The 9,671-nt window shown below is 42.4% G+C and overlaps 1 protein-coding gene across 6 annotated transcripts in view; it reads left to right on the top strand.

Moving 5' to 3' along the window:
* Nucleotides 1–638: 638 nt before the first annotated feature.
* Nucleotides 639–9,671, top strand: part of LOC1279797 (uncharacterized) — a 76,462-nt gene continuing 67,429 nt past the window's right edge. For 2 of the 6 annotated variants that reach the window (XM_061656965.1, XM_061656964.1), the window contains exons 1-2: nt 639–793; nt 4,765–5,999. The gene's annotated coding sequence lies outside the window, so the exon portion shown is untranslated. The remainder of the gene's footprint in view (nt 794–4,764; nt 6,000–9,671) is intronic. The other 4 variants (XM_061656966.1, XM_061656967.1, XM_061656969.1 and 1 more) reach the window with 4 other exon arrangements.

Raw genomic sequence — 9,671 nt, 5'->3', positions numbered from 1 at the left:
TCAGAAATATGAGCTACTCACACAGTGAACGAAAATAATTAATATTCCCCTGATCTGCATTTTTTTGCACCTGCAGCTTGAAATGAATGATTTATTTTAAAACATTGAAAATTCAATCACCTATTCACACACTTTTCACCAAACAAATGCACTCTTTGTAACAAATCAAATATTTAAAGGGAAAAAGATCGTTACAGTCAATGTGAAAAAGAGAACTACATTACCGTTTAAATAAATTCTTCTACACTTCATATTTATTTGGGCTTGTGCAACTTTTAAGTAATAGTTCTGTTGGTGCGGCTTTCCTTCATGACATTTCTTTCAATTTTGATTTATTTCCTTTACAGGTGTTTTTTCACTTAACATCAAACCAATTTTAACACTCCATCTGTTTATCTTCGTTGTTATTTGTATCTTATTTTGAGTTTAATTATGCTTCTGATGAACCAATCCATTTAAGGAAGTTCCCTACAAAACCGTTGCAACAGTTGGAACCCGCACGGTAGCTCACCCGAGCGCTCAGCTTCCCCTGCGCACTCACCGCAGCGCACGAAGCTTTCCGAGCGGCACCCAGCGAGTGCCCGATCTGCCCCGGGCTTGCAACGGCATGAGCTGCCGCCGGAACCGCGCGCGCACACACAGACAGCTCCGACGCTCATTTCATTTCGGTGCGTTCAACGGTCCGCACGTGTACAGGAGCCGCTCCGTTTCCGTGGCGTTAGTTTAGTGGCGTGGTAATTCGACAGTGACGGCGTAGCGTGTTAGCATACAAACAAAAGCAAAATAAAGCAAGGTGAATTTCTTGATTTGTGGTATTTTATCAACATAAAAAGGGTTAATGTGCGCGCGTGTGTGTGTGTAGGGAAAGGTGCGAATGGTCTGGAAAGCAGCTATTGTCGAAGGAACTGATAGGGAATGTGCAAATGTGTGTTGAAAGTGCAATGATTGAGATGAAATTGAAGTACACAAGCGTGTGGATAAAACGGTTTACAAGTAAAGAGTGTGTGTTGGTTTTTTTTGGTGTGTGAACAAGAATGGAAGATCGATACATGATCGCTTGACAGTGCTTTAAAATCGGCAGGAAATGTAAATTCGAGCGATTGTGCAAACCGTATCGCAGCAAAAGCGAACCATGAATGCCGAAAAAAAGAGTGATCCGACAACACATTACACAGTAGCAGCAGCAGCAGGTGAAGAACAAAGCCATTGCCAGTCAGTGACACTGCCACCATCACCAGTCGACCAGATGGGTCACTGGACAATCGAACAACGATCGGGAGCATGAGGTGTGTGTAGTGAAACGACACACGCAAACCACGTTCTCGCCGTATAAAGTGGTATTGCAGCGCGTTCTAGACCTCGATTGGAGTAGTAGAAGCACACACGCACGTACGGGGGCCAAGGGTGCGTGCCGGGATCCGGTGTTCCCGGTTTCGGTTGGCTGTGCCCATTTTTGGGGGGACACAATCCGCGTTTCCGTTCCCCGCCACGGCAAACAATCGTCCAACGGTCGATCGACGTTTCGTTTCGTAAAAGGAATTGGTTTTGTTGCGGCAAACGACGATATTGGCGACCACGACACACACACACACACACGACGGCCCGGGTTGGTCGGGATGCCTTCACCAAAAACCAAAGCGAATGCCAATGAGATGACGATCTTGGACGACCAGATCGTGTGTGTGTGTGTGTGTGTGTGTGTGTGTGTGTGTGTGTGTTGAGTGTTGGCTTCTTACATTACACTGGCCGCAGACAGAGTGGTTGGCCTTCTAGGCGATCGATTGCAGCTTTGCGATGCATACAACCCCCACGGGACACGGGAAGGGGAGTGGGTTGTTGTAATGCACCTGCACGCGAAAGCTTTGCTGCACTCCGTGTCGCTCACGATCCACTGCAATCCACTTGTGTTTTTGTTTTGTGTTTTTTATTCCTGTTTCTGTGGGTCAAAACAAAGTAAAGGGTGCTTGTTTTTCTAGTGTTTTTCGTTTTGGTTTGCAAGAAAATGGGGCAATTTGAATGATCTCCACTGGTGTCTTAAGCCGGCTCGAGTTAATCTGACAACTTCGGTTCACTTCGTGGGGGGGGTAAGAAGAAGAAGAAAAAAAAGAAACAACTCGGTGCTGTGCAATGTCCGGCTTTTGTCGTGTTTATTATTTGTAAACCCGTTGAAAGGCCACCTCAACATGCTTTTGTGACTGAACATTGGTCTTGATCCGTGGACAAGATTGTTTCACTAACTCTGTACACACACACACACACACACACACACACACACACACACACACACACACACACACACGAGAGTGATGTTGTGGTATCAGCCCATTTGACCTGTTTCTTGGAAAACCGTCTGTCGTCGTCTGGTTGTGGCAAATCGGCAACACAGAACCCACCGTCCCATTGATGTGGGAGAATAAAAAAGAAAGCGAAAATGCAAGCGCCCAACCGCCGACGTAACTGAGCAGGTTTGGCAAAATAATTGAAGGAGCGCAAAACGTGAGCCGTGGTGGGCGAGTTTCGTGTTACCGAAGGTCCAGTCTTTTTTTTGTTTGTTGTTGCTCCAAGAATGTTACGATCTTTTCGAAAGTTTGGTTACAAAGTTGCAATGAAGAAGGTGGCAGCGTCGGCAACAAATGAGGCGGCAACCCCGGTTTGGTGGTTTTGGGGTCTATTTTGTTGGGAAGGAGGCAGTAAACTTGGGTGGTGGAGGTGGTGGTTGCATATTATTCGGGGGACTTTGCGAAATTGAAACAGGCGTAAACGGGGTATTTTTGCTGTAACAGCAGCCTGTTGGGACAGAGGGTTGTTTTTTTCTGTGGCATAGAAGCTTTTACTTCGAACACATCTAATTGATATGTTTCATGTTTGATGGCAGTAGTTGAATGGATATGGTGGATATGATCACGTTTCAGTTGTTCTTAGAGGTACAATGGCCTTCTAGTTGGATTTACAGTCATGCAAATAAGGCTTACACGGTGTCTTACTTCTTCAACACCTGTAGGCGTAGCAGTACAAACGATGAGAAAGGATGAATTTGTAGAACTCGAATCGAGGTGTTTTTGGAAGTTGTACAACATAATAATAATATTAATAATCCGAAGACATTTTATATAAAATTTAAAAAAAAATAGGCATCAACGAAATTTAATCAAAAAGGTCAAATAGAATGCTGGATTATTAAAATGAAATTGATCAAGAATTTTGTTGTATTATATTCCTCTTATTGAGTTTTTTTCCCTTTACTTCTCGTTTAGTAACCCAAATTATTCCCTTACAATGTTTTTTTAATGATTATGATTATGAATTATGATTAATCGAATTTTATAGTACTTTTCTTAACTCTATCTAATTTTACACTTTAACAAGGATTTTTTTAAATTTAAATTGATTGATTATTGCATTGTATAAAAACATTTATTTTTTTATTAATTTTATTTTGCATACGGGTTTTGTTTTCAATGCTATTTCATTTCAATACAGGGTTTTCAAGGAGTTCTCATGCCTGTACGACACTTTATTGACTTCTTCTTACGTGAAATGAACTTAATCCAATTGGATAGAGTTCAATCTTGGAATTGGACTCTATAGCAAGCTTTTTGGGCAAATCCAATAATAATTTCCAAGGAGCCTGTTCAAAAAGATTGCCATGGAATCCAAAATCGATCATATGAAGTTCACTTCCCATACGAAAGAGACAAGGAAGTGTCCCATAACCATGAGAACCCCTGGAAAACCCTGTAAAACATAATCCCTTTTTGTGCTACTGTTTGACTGTGCTACTTTATTTTACTGTACTGCTGTATTAACTTATTTCATTTTTTTTTCAAATACTTCTTCTATTTTATCACGTGTTGTTTTGTTAATTATTTTTTTAGATATTTCAAACTTTATCTTGGTTGAAGTTTAATTGAAGTTGAGTTATTCTTATTGGTTTTCTCATTACACTTCTGCTATTCCTTCACTATCTTTTTTATTGTGTTTTTTCCGTCTTTTTTCGTAACAAAAATATATAATTGCATCTGCACTTTTGCACTAATTGCAATGCATATTTGGACCAATTTATACAGCTATTTTACTTTGTAAAGCTCCATATCAAATTGAAACTAGCGAAGTGGTTCAATGTTTCATTTTATGTGCCGTTAGATCTTAAAAAAAAACAAAAATCTATCGTTCTACTCCAAAACTAAAGAGTGTCTGAAACATGCCAAGAAAACTGCTAGTTCCTCTTCTCCCACACACCTTGGGTGTTTTCCTTCTTTGTGTACAAACTAACCGCACTAACGGCCCCTCGCTCATAGCAACCGGTCCGTCACCAACAGCAACAACAATCAGGGCAAAAGCAACGTATGAGGAAGTATGAGGGAGGAGAACTCTTACTATATATGATTGCTGCCACCGGAACAGCAGCTCCTCGTGTCCCGTAGTAAATAAAACATGAACAAAACGGACCCGTCAGAGCGCGGACACATACACACAGGCAGCCAACCCTTAACCGTCGCTGCGTTCTAAGCGGCGATGCGTTTCCAGCGCAAAAGTGACGTCTTGCGTAGAGAAATAGAAGTGTGTGCAGCCGGTTTTTTATTATCATGTGTTTGGTGTAGACAAAAAAAAACGTGCCAATTAATGTACAAAAGTGTTGGTGTGTAAAAAATACGCCGTTAACAGTGAATGTGATGTGTGTGTGTGTTTTTTGTTTTAAATTCTATAATAATTTTCCATTTCTAATTCCTACTTCCTCCCCTCTCTCTCTCTTTCACCTTGTAGCGACTTTCGCTCCGTGCGTGCGCGTATTGTTATTATTTGCGTGGCAACCGCAGCAACGGGGGCACTAGCAAAAGAACGCAAAGAAACCACCGCTTGCAAGTCGTTCTAGCGTTACAATAAATGGCTTGCTTTGCTCTCTGGGTGTGATTGAACTTAGAGCGGAAAAAAGAAGCAACCGCGGGCGATTATAGTTTTCCAGCGATGTAGCTGCAGTGGAAAACATGTGTGAAGCATTGTGAGGAAGCATATTAAATGCGGGTGAGTGTGTGTTCATAGAAGTGAAGAAAAAGTGTTACAAAAAAACAACAACAACAACTTGCACCTACTGTTTTCCGGCCAAAGGTGGTGGTGGTGTGTGCGTGTGTGTTTTGTTTTGCGATGTGAATGTGTTTGCATTAATTGCAGTGTGGCAGTGCGTCCGGACATATTTGTGTCCAGCAGTAAGAGTCAAGCAATGGGTGTGAGTGTGTGTTATTAATTTATATTCCACTTTATTTGGAGAAAGCGCAAAAAGAACGCAACCGCGCCCGTCGCACGCTGTTCTGCTGTCATTTGCTGCGATACGCAACAACGCCAGAACGCGCGCAAGTGTGCGGTGGTCGAGGGCTTTCGAAGTAACCTTCCCCGCCCTTTCAAGACCCCCTTTTTAAAGCCCCCTTTGTAACTAGCAGCAGCAGCAGTGTGTTCCAATTCCCAGACTCACCTGCAGCATTCGCTGCACCTTGTCCGAAAGGCCGCCCAGATGCTTTCACCTGTGTGCTCTTGCCCGTGTGCGTGTGCTGTGTCGTTTCAGGCTAGTGGTGGTGAAGTGAAACCTCATTTTCAGTTATAAATAAAGCAAAAATTAAATAACTCCACCAAGCGAGAGAGAAAGAGGGCAAAGGGTTCCGTCATACAAACAGAGAACCCCGTTATCCTGTTACCCCTTTGCACGTGTTTTTGTGTGTGTGTGTGTGTTTCATCGTCTGTGTTTGTGCTTGTGTTTGGCGGGTATCCTAGTGAGAACACCTTTCGCGCTGTTTCGGTCCTGTTGTGGCAAAAGGAGAGGAAGGTTGGGTTGTTTGTGTTGCCAACAGGGTGGCGCGTTTGAGTGTGTTTACCGCTGCGTCTGCCGCGTGACCTCGCGTCGTTCAGCTGCTGCTACCGGAATCCTTGCAACGGCCGGGACACGTGCCCCCATATTTGCGATTGGCTTCCCGGACTTGTGCGCGCCATCGATACATCCTACACCCGAGGTATGTCTCCAGTAACTCTAACACTCGAACCTGGAAAGGGATGGTTTAGTTACAACATTTGCCCACAGTTGTTTATGTTATGCTCTGTGAAAGAAGTTTTGTCGCTTCTTGAGACTTTGAATTTGCAGCTGCCCACGGGGGGGTTCGTTGTTTGTGGCTCGAAAGCTCATTTCATAATTAATCAAAGTGGCGTGCAGTGTGTGCGCCTTTTCCCTGCTGCTAGTCAGCATCTCTGATTAGTAGTGTCTTGCCTGTTTTTTTGTTACTACTTGATCATCTTACACAGGCAGACGCTGTAATTTAAGCCATCCCGGTAATGTGGCGCGCTACGCACGTGCATTACGCAAGAGGCGCAAAAACTAATGTCGGCACGCACAAGCTGCTAACATTAATCATCAACTAAATCTGCAAAGAAAAAAAAAGTGGGACACTACACTCACACACTCACACACTCTGTGGGATGTGCCCTGCGGGATGTGTTGCTGCGAAGAAGAATGCTAATCATAACCATTTTTTGTGTGGTTAAAGCTCATGCACGCTGTTATGCCATCATTAAGCGTGCGCACTGACTAGGGGGATAGCTTTCGAACGTGTGATCAAAGTGTTTGTTTTTTTTCTTAGCTGGAAGTCATCTTTTGGGGCCAAATCCATCGGGGTTTTATGAGACTCGGCTGCGTCTGAATCGTTATTGATCGTACCGATCGTACCGCAAAGCGAACTGATTATTTGTGCTGTCTATTGCAACAATCGAATTTAATGATGTGTGTAGTTGTAAATTGTCTGTTAATCGCAGTAGCAGTAAACTATAAATATATATAAAAAGCGCGCTCCAAACATTGCGAAATTGAGTGTGAACTGTTGCGATGTGGGTCAGTGGTGTGTGCGTTTGTTTTCAGTACCGCTGCGTGCGATTGGGTGAGAAGATTGTTGCTGTAAAATTGATAGCAAAAGTTGAAGATGTGTCGCGGGATAACAGGGCAAAATGTGATCATGATCAAGAAGATTTTGTTTTATTCAGCGTGAAATATAGCTCTTGCGAGCAATTAGTTGTTTACAGGGATTGCGTTGAAGCAGTAAGCACCATATATAGTTTCTGTCCTGAAGTATAGTTCATGTCTTGTTGAGATTTTTAAACCTATTAAGTTGTTTTAACTGATAACTGACTTTCAACTAATAACAATTGATTGGATCTTTTGCTGTAGCCTAGATATAAAAAAAAACTGTAAAAGAATATTTTGTAATGCGATGATCGTACAACTGTACTTCGAGTACCGTCGCGGTAGGTCAGTGTTTCGCTGACATGAGCCGAGGTGGAATAAAACTTCGTTCGAGCGGACTTTTCGACACTTGATCGTCCAGGCGATCATAGAAACCTTTAGGAGGTTTCCCTTACTGGAAACGTTGGAGTTTAGAGGCCTTACCTTGGGTAGGGGGACATAACTAAACTCTTTAAATGAGAAGATGATATATGCTACAATTTAAAAAATGTATCAACTGTAATAGAGTAGTTGAAGTATTTTGAAATTTGTCCCAAAATTGAAGATTTTTTTTTATAAAATGTATAGATTGAAAATACATTTTCAATCTATACATTTATAAAATATTCCTTCAATAGATTGAACTAGTGATGAAAATTACTTTGAAAAGAAAATATCATGAAAAACCTAACATGGGAAACAAAAATCTCGAGAAAATCGTTCCAAAAGAATGTTGCAAATGCATGGGATTGAAAAATCTTGTATTCAAATCTCTCTTATTAAGATTATGTATTAAGCTATAAAAGTTAATTAATAGTTGTTTGTTGAAATAAGCAAAAATAAATAAAATAAAAATTAAAATGTTCGTTCTATTACATTTCATAGCTCAAATTAGGAACTTATATGGTTTGATAAGCTTGCATAAATTTAACACGATCAAATTATCAGGTGTTATATTTAAATTAAATTAAATAAAGTCATTGCAATTGAAATGTTGATTTGAAATACTACGTCAAAACATTCCTATAAAAAATCAAGATTCCGTAAAAGTAGAAAAGTACTCCAAGAGCTAGTGTATAACGATTGTTCGTCATTGAAAGACCACGCTGCAATAAATGTATAAAAATGACAGCTACGGAAAAGACGCAAAAAAACAACGTTCTACTTAACATAACGATGATGGTGGAACATAAAACTGCGTTTTATTCACCTATTTCCTTGTACCAAACGTCCCACAACGCACACACACACATCCTCGTGCGAATATCCCTTTCGAAATGGATAAAATATGTAAATCGCTTTGAGAGCAGGCACGAAGGAAGAAGGACGTCAGGTGGCGTAGAGGCAGCTGGCTTCCAGCAGCACAGCAAAAGCATTACGATGATGCACCCGGTGAAAAATATGACCTTAATATAATTTTCAATTTTCACTTACCGTTTTTTTTTATACGATCACGTTATGCATCTCTTCGCCGGTTAAGTGGATTTCGCGACTTGCCATTTCGACATAAACTGGGAGCCCCGGGGAGAGGGTTGATCGACGCTATTTTCGACGACGAGACACGAAGCAATGTGTGAGAAAACTATCAAACAGTAATGATTCGATTACCAACGACGGACAGACAGAGAGGAGTAGAGAGAGAGAGAGAGAGGGAGAGTGGAGGAAAAAAGCAGTCGGTTGTGGCTGTGTCCTCCCCATTTGATATGCACCTTCTCGTTTACTAGTTTGCATGCGAAACCTCTCACTCTGAGTGGCGGGGAAGTTGTTGGTGGGTTTGATGCGTAACGGTGGTGGCACGAATTGAGGAGGCCTCCCCTCTATTTCGTTCCCATTCTCATGTGACACTTGCGAGGTTTTTATGAGTCACCCTTGGTTGCTGGCACCCCGCGTACGTCGTCCCCGAATGGGTCTAGTTGCGGGCCAAGTGAACTGGTCGGTTTTACGGTTAATAAAATTCCAACCTGAGGCTCTTTTTCCCGCCCAGTTTTGTTTTTGTATAGAGCCGACTTCTTGCGCTGTTGTACGTTCGCCGATGCATTCTGGGCGGATTTTGGGCATGTTTTGATGTGAATTTCTCCCTGTCCAAGTTTGTACATCGCACATACCTGCAGGCTTTTACACAACTGTAATGTACTACGCGAAGATGTTCCACAGAAGCATGCAACACAACACGTGCGTTCCTTTGACGGGACCGACTTTTGACAAGCTTGTAAGCGCGCGGGGTGGGTAGTCTTTGCCGTTACCTGCAGAGCCTTCATCAAACAATGTGTATCTAATGGGCCCAACCAATAGCCGGTGTCTGTGTGTGAGGGCTTCAAGTCCCTATCAAAAACAGTGCTCGCCGGTCGCAACTGTGTGTGAGTTTGGCGCAGTTTTCGGTACTCCAAAAGTAGGCCAACTTGCTGTGTTGGTAGGATTTTTAATCGAAACCGCTCGGTTTGGAGTTCATCTCTCCGCATCTCGCCTCGGACTTTCGTCTTGAAGACGATGCCCTTCCTTCCCTACCTGCAGATCATTTAGCGGGCAGGCTGCCGTTGATGCGGTCGAAGATGTGCCGTAATTTTGTTTTTCTCTCCAATATTTCCTTCAAGCACGTTCTGTACACGATCAGAGATCGTTGGACCTTCTTTTTTGGGGGGAAACGATTTGGAGGTTTGGGTCTGCTGTTTGAGTATTTATTCTTCGCTATTGAAGA

This window comes from Anopheles gambiae, chromosome 3, assembly GCF_943734735.2.
Source record: "Anopheles gambiae chromosome 3, idAnoGambNW_F1_1, whole genome shotgun sequence".
NCBI classification, from domain to species: domain Eukaryota; kingdom Metazoa; phylum Arthropoda; class Insecta; order Diptera; family Culicidae; genus Anopheles; species Anopheles gambiae.
This window is presented reverse-complemented; position numbering and strand designations above follow the sequence as displayed.